The 14,742-nt window shown below is 42.0% G+C and overlaps 1 protein-coding gene across 1 annotated transcript in view; it reads right to left on the bottom strand.

Moving 5' to 3' along the window:
* SESTD1 (SEC14 and spectrin domain containing 1) overlaps positions 1-10,723 on the bottom strand; it is a 106,562-nt gene extending 95,839 nt beyond the window's left edge. Inside the window, exon 1 of the mRNA XM_080671038.1 lies at positions 10,435-10,723. The gene's annotated coding sequence lies outside the window, so the exon portion shown is untranslated. The remainder of the gene's footprint in view (positions 1-10,434) is intronic.
* Positions 10,724-14,742: the final 4,019 nt, after the last annotated feature.

Genomic DNA, 14,742 nt, shown 5'->3' with positions numbered 1-14,742 from the left:
GCGATTACCATGGGACACCGAGACCTGGGGGCCTCTTAGGGCAGGGCTGACAGGAAGCCATTGCTGTTCGCACCATCCTGAGACTCCGCCCCACCCAAGCTATGAGCAGAGGTTTTTGCATATGAATGGCCTGGTCCTTTGAAATCTAAAATTACCTAACAAACTGTAGCTGAGTCAGAGAGACCCAGAACATCCAAAAGAAGGCCCAAGGCCCCACAGCAGCCTGCATTGCTTCACAGCTGGGCCTCATCTGGGCACCTCCAAAACCCAAACAAAGAAGAGGAATCTGCAGATCTCTCCATAGCTCCTGCTGGGTGGCCTCAGGCAGAGGCTAAATTAGCACCTCCTTGGAGATCCAAGAGCCAGTGTACCCAGTGGTCAGAGTGGGACCATACAGATTACAACTCCTCAGATCCATAAGAAACACACTCAGGGGGCAGACTCAGTGAGCACCAAAGCCCCACTGAAGCAAGTCTTGACTCATAGGGGTGTCTCCAGGACAGAAGTTCTCCCATCATAGACACAGCTGATCCTCACAGCCAACTGGCCTGGAGGTCAATTCCTCCCAGTGATACCAACAACAATGAAGGCATAACTACAACAAGACTGTGCACACAGCCCACAAAGGGGTGCACCAAGAGTGTCCACCTCAGGTAACTGGGGAGGCTGAGCCACTGGGACCTATAGGACACCTAGCACACAAAGCCACTCTATCAACTCAGGGAAGCAGTGAAAATGCAGAGACAAAGAAACAGGTCACAAATGAAAGAAATGGAGGAAAGCAAACTACTGGATATAGAGTTCAAAACCAGTTATAAGGTTTTTCAAGAATTTTCTAGAAACCACCGATAAATTTAGTGAGACCCTCGAGGATATGAAAAAGGACCAACTAGAAATTAAGCATACACAGACTGAAATAAAGAATAATATACAGAGATCCAACAGCAGACTAGAAGATCGCAAGAATCAAGTCAAAAATTTGAAATACAAAGAAGCAAAAAACACCCAACAGGAAAAGCAAAAAGAAAAAAGAATCCAAAAATATGAAGATGGTGTAAGGAGCCTCTGGGACAACTTCAAGCGTACCAACATACGAATTATTGGGGTGCCAGAAGAAGAGAAAGCAAGATACTGAAAACCTATTTGAAGAAATAATGACAGAAAACTTCTCCCACCTGGTGAAAGAAATGACTTACAAGTCCAGGAAGCGCAGAGAACCCCAAACAAAAGGAATCCAAAGAGGACCACACCAAGACACATCATAATTAAAATATCAAGAACAAAAGACAAAGAGAGAATATTAAAAGCAGCAAGAGAAAAACAGTTACCTACAAGGGAGTACCCATATGATTGTCAGCTGATTTCTCAACAGAAACTATGCAGGCCAGAAGGCAGTGGCAAGAAATATTCAAAAGTGATGAATAGCAAGAATCTACAACCAGCAAAGCTATCATTCAGAACTGAAGGTCAGATAAAGAGCTTCACAGATAAGAAAAAGCTAAAGGAGTTCATCACCGCCAAACCAGTATTATATGAAATGCTGAAAGGTATTCTTTAAGAAGAGGAAGAAGAAGAAAAAGGTAAAGATAAAAATTATGAACAACAAATACATATCTATCAACAAGAGAATAAAAAATCAAGTGAATAAAAAATCTGATGAACAGAATAAACTGGTGAATATAATAGAATCAGGGGCATAGAAAGGGAGTGGACTGACAATCCTCAGGGGGAAAAGGGTGTGGGGGGGTGCGGGAAGAGACTGGACAAAAATCATACACCTATGGATGAGGACAGTGTGGGGGAGAAGGAGCAGAGGGTGGGGTGGTAACCGGGTGGAGGGGACCTATTGGGGGGGGGGGAGGAGAAGAGGAACAACTGTAATAATCTGAACAGGAAAGATTTATTAAAAAAATAAAAAATAAAAAGTAAAAAAATAATAATAATAAAAATAAACACAACGTGGTATTCTGGATGGGATTGTGGAAGAAGGCTTCCCACACCTCCTTCTTCGCTTTTCCCACCAACTTCATTTCTGCTTAACACACTGCAGACATTTCATTGCAGCTGCACCAATCTGACTGCCAACCTCCCAAAATCCACATCTCATCTGGCAAAACCTAACTCTAAACTTAAAAAGTCACTCACCCATTGTACTATCCAGTATCCTGTAAATTTTGTCTATAACAGGGATGGCAAACACTGGCCATCAATATTCCTACACCCATGACAACAACATTGCTCAATGATCACAATAGCCCTTCCCACTAAATCCACATGGTGCCTCTAACTACTTCTTAAGGCAGTGTTCCATTCAGCGACCATTATCAATCAAAGCTGGCCCATGAAATAAACCCATTGCCATATATGGTCTCTACTATATTAATCTGTTTGCCTGGATATGTTCCTCCATGGATTTCATGTATACCCCTATCTTGTTCTGAGAAGGATTAATGAGACTTATAAGACTACATGAACCATAAAAGTGAATAAATTAAACAATAAAAGCAAAAGAACAAAGAAGACAGCAATAATGGTGCCAAACCAAATTGCACAGCATAAAACCTGTATGCCCACTCTGGGGTGTTCGACAAGCCTGGCTCTGGCTTTCTAACAGCCATCACAAAAGGAGAACCCAGTCCACAATCCAGGAGATAAACAGCCAAGTACTGAAAAGAGGAACTAATCTTGATACTTATTCCAAACAGTTCTTTTTGTACAGCAAAGAGAACACTATAGAATGAACAAGATATACAAGACACACAACTGCCAGTTTTCGAAGGGCTGGGTTACTCTGACAGTATCCATCAGGAGAGACCTATGGTATCTTAACAAAGCCCAATGTAGTTAAAGTGATTGTACAAAGAGCAAGGGCAAGTTTTAAAAACCCTCTGTGTCCTTTTACTTGGTTTCCTCTTTCATTGCCTCCCAAACTAAAAATAAACTCTTTGAAGACAAAACCTTGTTTTCTACCTCTTACATATAGCTCCACACGCTTTGTATTCTGTAAAAAAAAAAAAAAAAAAAAAAAAAAGTGGCCTTCAATACCAGTGAGAATTTCCACAGTGCAATTCCAATCACTCAGATAAAAAATCTCTACCCTAAACATAGGAATTCCCACTTCTAATCAACAGAATAAAAATAATAACTGAAGCCTCAACAGAACTGCTAAACCTTCTATACTACAACTGAATCACAACTTATTTTGCAATATCCCAAGGCATTTTTTTTTTTGGTTTTGCATATCCCTATCACAAGGCTTGCAGAAATGCAAAATCAATATCACAGAATCTGATCAAATAAAATGAAACCCATAGCAAAAGCTTTGGCAAACCCTATCAAAGGAAAGACAATGTCATTATCTTTCAAGAATACAATCAATAGCTCTTTACAAACCAGCTGACAAGGGCAAGTTCATTTTTTAAACGACTCTGCAAGTCTGCTAGTGGATAATGAATTATAATGTAGATTTTCCCTACTTCTTTCCAAGAGTCTATAGTTTCAGTAAATGCCAAACTGCCATAGAACTGTACTTCTCACCTCTTCCATACACACGTATACACACACACTCTCTCTCTCTCTCTGTCTCTCTCTCTCTCTCACACACACACACACACACACACACACACACACACACACCCATCAAACAAGCTTGTATTTCCCTTTATGACAACTACCTACTCCCTCTCCTTTACCTGGTCAAAGTAGAAATGCAATGAAGACTCATAAATTATTTAAGTAAAGTGGTTATAAGAAACACACATATTAAAAAACTTAAATTACTACTCTTTAAGCACAGGCATTAGGACACATTAACAATCCTCTATTTATATTTGATTAATGGAAATCATTAATAAATTAGTAGCCTAATCATACATTCATTTAGTTTTTTTATACACTTAGTGTTTCAGTTTGCAGTATTCTCTCCATTTGGTATTCGCTGTATGTAGACACATCCTATCATTCCAGGAGGGGAGTGCTGTATGAATAAAAGAACATGGACAGGACTGGGGGGCAGGGGAGGAGGGTGGACACCCAATGGACTTCAGAAAATCTAATTCCTTCACCTTTGTTTCTTCATCTATTAAAATGGGAAATGACAAATTATCTTTACCTGGTAGGATTATTGGGAAGATTAAATGAAGTAAGATTTGTTAAACTGCCTAATAAATGCATATAAAATAGATTCTCAATAAGTGTTAGTTCTCTGACTCTCTTTTTAGAGGTAAGGAAATAGAAGAAGGTGAGCAGGTGACTTGTCCAAGGCCAATGGCGAGTAAGTGCAATACACAGGCTAAATCTCTGATTTAGGGCCTAATGTCCTTTCCACTACACCACGCAGCCTTGAAACAGCAGAACCCAACACCTCATGCTCATCAATGTTAGGCACTCAACACATGCAAAAATGTTTTTTAACAATTTGAATACCTATTAAATGCCAGGCATTACACTAATATCTTTCCTCATACTTACCCTATAAAGTAAGTGCATTTATCCCATTTTACAGAGAGAAATTAACTTGTCCAAAGTCACAAGGCTTAAAAGTGATAATGTAAGATTAATCCAGGTCTGTTTACTCCAGTACTTTTCCCCACTATCCTGCCCCAAAAGCATGCAGGTATTTAGAAATCATTTTTTCCAAAATTAAATTTTAAATAGCCTGGAAATGTTTATAGTCTTCCAATTTATTAGTGGAAACCATCCCTACAGCTCCACCATTCTTTCTCCTTAAATTTGTTCTTGGTAGCTGAAACAATTTATAGTAATTAAGGTGACAAATTTATAGCTTAGTGTTATATATTTTTTCACTTTTATTAGATGCAACTTCATATATTGTCTCACATCTCTAATATTTCCAAGATTCCTGTGAGGTTGGAACCATTACCATTTTATAGAATAGAAAACAGAAGTTTGAAGAGGGTAATTTGCCAAAAGTTATACAACTATTAAGTGTAGGACTTTACTCTGGATCTTTCTAAGAGAAAAGCGCATATACTTCTGCATCCATTGATACATTTAATCATTTGCATTTGTCAACTTATCAGCGCTGAAAGAAGTGTGTATGGAAGGATTCCTTCACAAAACATGTAATAGAAAATAAGGTCTAAAATTTGATAAAACAATAAAAACAGGAAAAATGAGAAAGGTTGTCTTGGACTTCTTCCTTCACCAAGGTTTTCAGGTGATTTCTAAAAGATGTTTACAGGGCAGATATTTTCAATTATTCCAAACAACAGAGAAAATAGGGATAGTTTACCAATTCATTCTTAATAGCTGGCTTAATTTTAACACCAAAACCAGGCAAGAAGAGCAAACAAATATTATGTTTATCTTTTCTGATGATAGATGCAAAAGTCTTAATATATTTGAGTGAAAAACGAAAGATATATGTAGAATGACCCCATCTGTAAAAGAAAAACCATTGTGTATACACACATATGTATGTGAGTATGGTTGGATATATAATTGTATATTTGTACTTACGTACACAAAAATGCAAAGATATAGGTCTGTAATATAAATCTCAAACTGTTAATAATGATTACCTTGGAGTGAAAGAAATAAAGAGGACAAGAAGTAAATGGGAGATTTTCAACTTTAAGTCTACATACCCATACATTATTTGAATTTTTATAACTAACACTAAAGGCCCAGTGCACAAAATTCGTGCATGGGGGAAGGGGGTGTGCCTCAGCCCAGCCTGCACCCTCTCCAATCCAGGACTGCTGGCTCCCAACTGCTCGCCTGCCTGCCTGCCTGATTGCCCCTAACTGCTTCTGCCTGCCAGCCTGGTCACCCCCTAACTACTCCCCTGCCAGCCTGATCGACGCCTAACTGCTCCCCTGCCGGCCCGATTGCCTCTAACTGCCCTCCCCTGCCAGCCCGATTGCCCCTATCTGCCCTCCCCTGCTGGCCTGGTCCCCCCTAACTGCCCTCCCCTGCCGACCTGGTTGCCCCTAACTGTCCTCCCCTGCCAGCATGGTCGCCCCCAACTGCCCTCCCCTGCAGGCCTGGTCACCCCAACTGCCCTCCCCTGCAGGCCTGGTCCCCCCCAACTGTCCTCCCCTACAGGCCTGGTCCCCCCCAACTGCCCTCCCCTGCTGGCCTGGTCCCCCCCAACTGTCCGCCCCCAACTGCCCTCCTCTGCTGGCCATCTTGTGGCAGCCATCTTGTGTCCACATGGGGGTGGCCTCTGAATATTAGGCTTTTATTACTATAGGACATATCATGTTTGACAATTAAAATACAAGTGAATAACAGGACCTAAATATTAATTTGCTGTTATCTCCTCTACTTGTTATAGAAAAAAATAATTATTTTACTCACTCATTGGGCATTCCTTTATTTAACAAACACTCAGAGTACAACTCTTGTTTGGACATTGAGCTTAGAGTATGCACTTGTGCCAGCAGGTACTTAGAACTATTTTTGTTGTTGTTGTTCATCCTCACCCGAGGATATTTTTCCATTGATTTTTAGAGTGGAAGGGAGGGGAAGAGACAGAGAAAACATTGACATGAGAGAGACACATTCAATGGCTTCCTCCAGAATGATCCCCAACCAGTACCAGGAATCGAGCCTGCAACCTAGGTACATGCCGTTGGCCGGAATCAAACCCGGGACCCTTCAGTCCATGGGCCCACGCTCAAACCACTTAGTCAAATGGCTAGGAAACTATTTTTTTAAATCCAGGATGGAAAAACACTTCGTTCCTTCCATAACATATAGTGTTGAGTTTTAAATCAAGTTCTAATTTTTAACATTTATTAGTTTTTAGGTCATATGCCAGGGTTAAGAAATATTTTCTTTTTCTGGAATTTGGACTACATTTATTCTAAAAGAGTGTACCAGATAATTTGTATTGTTTCGTGTATTTTTTTCCAATTAAAAAATGTATTTGTATTCACTCATTAAACAAAGGTTAGAGTCCCTGCTATGTGACAGGCACTATGCTGGACAATGGACATGCAAAGATGAATAAATAACATATGGATCCTACCTACCCTCTAGGAGTTAAGAATTCTGCATATGTCTGATCCAAACTAGTTCATAAAAACTGAAGCATATATCCTAGTAATCCTGCACTTCAAAGTGAAACTGGCAAGCCACTTAGTTCAAAAATAAGTTAATTTCAGTTTAATCCAGAAAAATATTAATGTTTATGAAAAAATGTGAAATTGTCCAATCACTTTAATATTAAAGGGAGAAAATAGAGAACATGGAAGGAAGCTGCAGGGGAAGAGAAAGCCCCATGTCCCAGTGCACAATGGGTTCTAGGATTAGCTGTGCCACTAAGAAGCGGGGACTAGTTTAACTGCTCTGTTTCCCCACAGGAAATATGCAAATCAGATCCACCTTATTAGGATAAGAAAAAATAATTTATTTGAGAAAGCGTAACAAAATCTGGTGAATCTGAGGCACTGTGGCTATAACACCTGCTTTTTGTTGTTTGGTTGATTTATTTATTATGCCCCCACTTTGGCAATGATTAGCCAAGCAAATCCGCAAAGACAATTTGAGTTCTGTATGCCTCATGAAGTGGAAAGAATGCAGGAAGTGGAGTCAGAAGACCTAAGTTTATATTCACACCATTATTCTTACTAACTTTATAAGGTTAAAAAGGAGCAAATTACTTAACCTCTTTGCACCTTACTTTCCTAGCAGTAAAACAGAAATAAATTTATCTTACAGTATTATTTCAAAGACTAAGAAAATACATTTGAAAACAAACAGAAATGATTATAAATCAAATAGACATTTTTCCAAAGAAGATATATAAACGGCCAATAAGAATAGGAACAGATGTTCAACATCATTAGCCATTAGGGCATTAGGGCAATGCAAATGAAAACCACAGATACCCCTTCCTGTTAGAATGACTAACCTGGACAACATTTAACAAGTGTTGGAGAAAATGGAACCCTCACACTTCGTTGGTGAGAATGTAAAATGGTGCGGCAGCTATGAAAAAGCTTGGCAGTTAGTTCCTCAAGAAGTTAAACAGAGCTACCGTATGACTCAGTAATACCACATCGAAGTATTCACCCAACAGAACAGAAAGCCTATGTCCACACAAACACTTGTAAATAAGTGTTCATAGCAGTATTACTCATAATAGCAAAAAAGTGGAAATGTGGTATAGCCGTACAATGGAATATTATTCAGTCATTAAAAGGAATGACGTATTGATATATGCATAATATGGAGGAATCTTGAAAATATTTTGCTAAGTGAAAGACACAAAGAGCCACATACTTTATGCTTCCGTTTACATGAAATGTCCAGAAAAGGCAAATCCAGATACAGAAAATAGATAAGTGATTGCCAAATGCAGGAGAGAGAATAGGAATAATAGCCAGTGGGTTTGGGGTGTCTTTTCAGGATGATGAAAATGTTCTTGAATTAGAGATGTTTGTCCTACTTTATGAATATAATAATGCCACTGAACACTTTAAAAGAGTGGAGTCTAAAGTATATGAGTTTTATCTCGATAAAAAAAAAATTATTTCATAAATTTAAGTTTCTGCTACTTTTCATTAGTAAATATCCTACTTTTCTCAAGAGATTGTTCCTGTTGCTTATAACAGCTAGGAAAGCTCTCTGAAGTTCAATGTCACACAGATAAATGGTATCCTTAGTGAAGTCAAACTAATAATTATGGCAGAGAAACTTTCTACAGATCATATTAATTTGATATAATTTTATTTCTTCAAAAGAAAAGTCCTTATTAATATCAAGTGTGTTTTTAGGAAGTAGAGAAGAGCTTCGAGGAGTCTTTATTAAGCACATGAAAAAAAAAGGTCAAAATGTAATATTTTCTGCTTTTTAAATTAGTAGACATTTAGTTTTCAGATATGCCTGTCAAACAGAAACCCAAATAGATGGATTCTGCAACCTCTACCACTTCACATGTTCTGCATTTTGCTGTCAGACTTCTAGGTCCATCCATTATCAGCTCCTAATCTCATCCACCAGTTATTCCTTCCAACTATTATTCACAGGGGTGCTTGGTAAACTCTTTAAATCCAATCAATGCATTCCCTAATGTGTGGGTATTTACAGAGTAGGCCCATTTTTTAAGGTTAGATTGTTTGAATAAACATACAGCAAAATTATTTCCTGGAATTTTGGATGTACAAATAATCTATAGAGTTGTGTAATGCTTTTTTAAGTCCTTTGGGAATATTTTCATGTATTTGATCATGGGGTAAAAAGCAAGTCACCAACTTCTGTCCACATAAAGCTTCCTGGTTCTAGAACAAAGAAGTATTTTATTGCTCAAAGCAAAAGGAAGATATTTTCCTTCTATTTAGTATTGTTACACTAAAATAGCACACCAATGACACCAGATAGGTAAGAGCATGACCCAAGGTATGTAAACAAAGATAAACCTTCTGTATTATGTATTCTACTTAGGGGAGGTTGAAAAAAGTTTCTCACACCTAAGAAAATAAGGTTTGTTACGCCAAAAGAAAACCATATGGATTAATATTTTCCAACATAGGGGGCATTTTAAGTGGCAATTTTAATTGAAGGTTTGCCACCCTTTGCTAGAATGCGTGGTGGGTATGGTTGGCACAAAATGTGAAGGAAGAGGTGACCTGTCAAATAGCCGCTATCAAGTTACTCCCTCAACAGCACTTCCAACTTCTAGGGTGAGGTCTGTGTATGAGAAAGATGTCAAAGCACCAAGGGAGCCACGGGGGCTGTCCAAACCGTGCATCCCAGGCTGAGATCCCACCCGCATCCTCAAGAGCCGACCACACTGCGGTTCTAGTATGAGGCTACCCTAACAGACAGAAAATAAATACATAACAAGAGATCTTTGCCGAGATCCTGGCTCCCCTCCCTTTGTGGCTCCTCCAAAGGCTGAGGGATGTAAGCGTGCTGCAGGCCCGCGGAAGCCGAACCGCACTCCGCGAGGGAGGCGTCCCGGAGCCTCGCGCAGCCCGGGGGCCTCGAGCCTGCGTCCCCCACCCACCCGGCGGGCTGGTCGCCGGCCACACAAAGGAGCCAGCCGCGGGCGCTGGACGCAGGGACTCGCCCCGGAGCCGGGCGCCACATCTGGTCCCGCACACCGGAAAATACGGATTAACGCCTAAACCTGTTGCACGATTCGGGTCCCTTTCACCCAGAAATGAAGAAGGGCGCTCAGGAGGGGAGACGCCAGCAGCCCGGGCTTTGCGGGCCGCAGCCGCACCCCGCAGGCGGCGCGGAGGCAGGGACCGCCCGCCGGCTTCCCACCTCGGGCGCTTTGTCTGCGGCGGCGGCGGCGGCGGGGGCTGCGGGCGGGGGCGCCCTTCCCTGCGCCGCGCGGCCCGCGGGGGGAGAAAGCCGGGCCCGCCGCCGCCTCCACCCGCCCGCGCTCGCCGCCGCCGCAGGGCCTGCACCCTCCTCCCGCCCGGGCCGCCCCGGCCACACGGCGGCCACACTCACCTGGCCGGCGCTGGCGCTGCGGACCGGCTCTCCCAGGCGGCGGGAGAGGACGCGGGGACGCCAACGGGACGCGGGAGGAGGGCGAGGCGGGAGAAGGCGGACTGGGGGCGGAGCGGGCCCGGGCGGCGGCGGCGCGCAGGGCTCCAGTCACTCGTGGCAAATCGTGTCCAGCCCCTGCGTGCGTCAGGCGAGGGGCGGCGGCGCAGGCGGCCCGGCAACCTCCGATACCCGCGGTCGAACCCGCGTCCGCCCGACCCTGCACGCGCCGGGGTAGCGGCTGCGCAGAGACCCCGCCCAGCTGGGGAAGGGGGCGGGGCCGGGAGTGCCTAGGCGGCTGGGGGTTGGGGGCGGCGCGAGGAGGGGGCCTCTTTGCACCCCGGGACCGTGCGTGCAGGTGGGAGCTGCCAAGCCGGCCACGTGGGTAGTGGAAGGAGCGCTGGACCTAGAGTCGGGGAACCTGGGCTTCAAGAAGGACCCGTCTACTTGACCCCTCGGCATTTGTTTTCTCTCCTCCTCCTGAAATGTGCAGTAGGTTCAAGTATGTGGTGTGCAATTTTTCAAAATTCTAACATTGACATCCTCCTTTTTTTTGGAATTCCTTTTCTCCCAAAGTACTTACTGCCAGGAAATGCCTGGAGATGGTCCCCCCTCCTAACCCCTGCCTGTGATGTGGCTGAAGGGTGAAGGCAACTGGGAAGGTTGGCGCAGAATGGGTTGTAGCGAAGAAGGGCTGGATTCAAGGCCTTTGTTTTTCCTTGAGGATCTTTCCACTGCACAGTCCAAAATAACCCTCCCTCAGACACAGGCTACTTCCCCATCTCCACCAACTCTGCTGATTTTTCTCCAATGTACTGACTTCATGGTCTCTATTCTTCTAATTTTATTGCGCAAGTCATTTTTATGTCATTTCCTGAATTCGGTTCAAAAGAGTCATCAACTAATACAAACTAAGGGCAGCCATGTGTTCCCAATCCCGGCCATTCCATATTGCTCACTCTGCTACTCACTTCACTATCACCTAATTCCATGACTAAAATCTCGACATTCCAACAACCAGGCCACTAAATTTCTCTCCACTAAAGTTCTCTAATTTAAAATACCATGGAGGGATTCTTCCTCTTAATTCTGTGACTAATAAGCGGTCTCCACTACCTTAGCCTCTTTGCCACTCTTCAGTTGGTCAAGCCTTTCTAATTTCCCTTCTGCTTCTGTCTCATATCACTGCCAGAGAATACTCCAGAAACAGAGACTGCGTCTTTAAAATCTTTCGGAGGCTCTCCATCTGGACAATTAGAATCAAGTTAATTACTATGATGTACAAGTCCTTTTATGATCTGATCCCGAGACCTCTTCAGCTCCAGCTTCTAACTCCCACCACATGTCACACACAAAGTCCACAGGCTCTGTCTCTGTGCCTTGGTATATTTTCCCCATCTGAAATCCATCCCTCATTTAACCAGGTGAGCCTCCTACTATCCTTCAAAAGATAATGCACAAAGCAACGAGAAAGCCCACTGTATGGGAGAACATATTTGCAAATGTTATCACTGATAAAGGTTTAATCTCCAACATCTACAGGGAACTTATACAACTTAATCAAAGGAAGATAAATGACCCAATAAAAAAAATGGGCAACGGACCTAAATAGAATCTTTTTGAAAGAAGACAGAAGGAAGGCCAAGAGACGTATGAAAACCTGCTCAAAGTCACTAATTATCCGAGAGATGCAAATCCAAATGACAATGCTGTACCATCTCACACCTGTCAGAATGGCAACCATCAACAAATCAACAAACGACAAGTGCTGGCCAGGATGTGGAGAAAAAGGAACCCTCCTACACTGCTGGTGTGAATGCAGACTGGTGCAGCCACTGTGGAGAACAGTATGGAGTTTCCTCAAAAAACTAAAATGGAACTCCCATTTGACGCAGTGATCCCACTTCCAGGAATATATCCCAAGAAACTAGAAACACCAATCAGAAAGGATGTATGCACCCCTATGTTCATAGCAGCACAATTTACCATAGCTAAGATTTGGAAACAGCCCAAATGCCCATCAGCAGATGAGTGGATTAGAAAACTATGGTACATCTACACAATGGAATACTATGCTGCTATAAAAAAGAAGGAATTCTTACCATTTGCAGCAGCATGGATGGACCTGGAGAGCATTATGTTAAGTGAAATAAGCCAGGCAATGAAAGAAAAATACCACATGATCTCACTCATTTATGGAAAATAAAGAACATTATAACCCCATGGTCGGCAAACTGCGGCTCGCGAGCCACATGCGGCTCTTTGGCCCCTTGAGTGTGGCTCTTCCACAAAATACCACGGCCTGGGCGAGTCTATTTTGAAGAAATGGCATTAGAAGAAGTTTAAGTTTAAAAAATTTGGTTCTCAAAAGAAATTTCAGTTGTTGTACTGTTGATATTTGGCTCTGTTGACTAATGAGTTTGCCGACCACTGTTATAAGCTGATGAATAAAAAGATAGATACAGAGGCAGTAAAGCACCGAACAGACTGTCAAATTACAGCGGGAAGGCTGGGGAGTGTTGGGGGTGGGGGGAATAGATCAACCAAAAGACTTGTATGCATGCATATAAGCACACCAATGGACACAAGACACTGGGGGGGTGGGATGAGGGCATGCGACAGGGGGTAGGGGAGGCTGGGGGAAGGTCAATGGGGGGGAAAAAAAGGAGATATATATACTAATATATGTAATACTTTAAACAATAAAAAAATATTTTTAAAAGAAGATAATGCAGCATTTCCTCTTTGGAATCTTCCCTGACTTCCCCTCCTTTCACCACACCCACATCCTCACCCTATACACTTATGCTGAATTAAATATTCTTTCCTTTCTGTTTTCAGAGAACTTTTTATCTATTCTCTGTGATAATCATTAGCACTCTCTTTTTGCCTGGTGGTCTTTTCTTACGAGACTGTGAGTTCCTTAAAAGGATAGAGATTTTTTTGTTTATTTCATGTTTGGCTCCCAGACTGAGCACACAGCTCAGCTCTAAGAAGGTTCTCTTTAAATATTTATTGAAGTGTTGATGTCATTATTCATTTCAACAAATACATATTGGGCATCTACTCAACAAGAGGGAAATACAGTACAATCCATAGTCCCTGCCTTCCTTAGCCTTCCACAGTATTCTGTTCTCTTTTACTAGATGGCATTCTCTGCTTATCATTTTACACCCTCTCCTACTGCCACTCACATTCTTTGCTTGTTTTAATAAAGCAAGAGCATGCCAAATAACTCACATTAGGAATTCACAAAACATTCCTGCCCTTCCTCTTTCCATACCCTCTGGTTCCACACTTTATTGCCCAGTGATTAGATGAGGGTAACTGCTGCAACAGAGAAAACATGCGACTGTAAGTGCAGAGAATGAACTTCGGGGGCTGTAGTTATTTTCTAATACCCACAGAGAAAGCACATGGTTCAATCACTTAAATTTACTTGGCCTCACTCCTGGAGGTCCTTCGGCTCTATGACTAGCATTCATTTTTAATATTTTGTTTAATAAGATAAGCATATCATTATATATGTGTAAATTAAAGGGACTACCAGATCCTGGCAAAACAGCTGTCCAGCATATGCTTGAACTCCGAGTGTAGGGAACCACTCACTACCTCACAATAGTATTCATCTTTGAACAGTCCTGCTAGTTGCTACATTCAACTGAAATGTGTCTCACTATACATTTAGTAGGTAGCTGTGGTATTGGTAGAAACACCACTGAACTTAAACACAAAATGGTATGGTTTATAATTACCTAGCTGTATGACCTTGAACAATTGCAAAACAGCTCCAAGTATGAGTTTGCTCAACTCTAAAAGGGGGTAAAGAAGTAAGACTTTAAATCATTATTATAAATATGAATACAATGTGTAGTAAGATGTCCAGTGAATCTGAAGCTAGTACTAATGAGTATTGAGTCCGGAACAGCACATTTCCCCTTCTGTACATAGCCTTTAAACATTTGAAGTCAGCAACCATAGCATGTGCCTTCTCAAACTACCCTTCACTTAAATACCCCATTTATCTCCTCCAAACACTCTCATCTAAGGAGGCCCTAAACACCTCTTCAAATGTGGCATATAGAACTGATTCCAACATTCCAGCTATAAAGGGAGGAGTAGAGAAGTACAATTTTCTGCATTCTTTAAATGATATTTCAAAATTCAGTTTGATTAATATTTTTCTACCATCCCATGCTGTTTTTATAAACATTGTTTTTGCCAACTAAAAACAACCAAAGATATCCCCAAAATATTTGTTCAGTCTTTAGC

Source organism: Plecotus auritus (assembly GCF_963455305.1).
Source record: "Plecotus auritus genome assembly, chromosome: 5".
Taxonomy (NCBI): domain Eukaryota; kingdom Metazoa; phylum Chordata; class Mammalia; order Chiroptera; family Vespertilionidae; genus Plecotus; species Plecotus auritus.
Note: the sequence above shows the minus strand (reverse complement) of the source record. Positions and strands in the feature narration are given on the sequence as shown.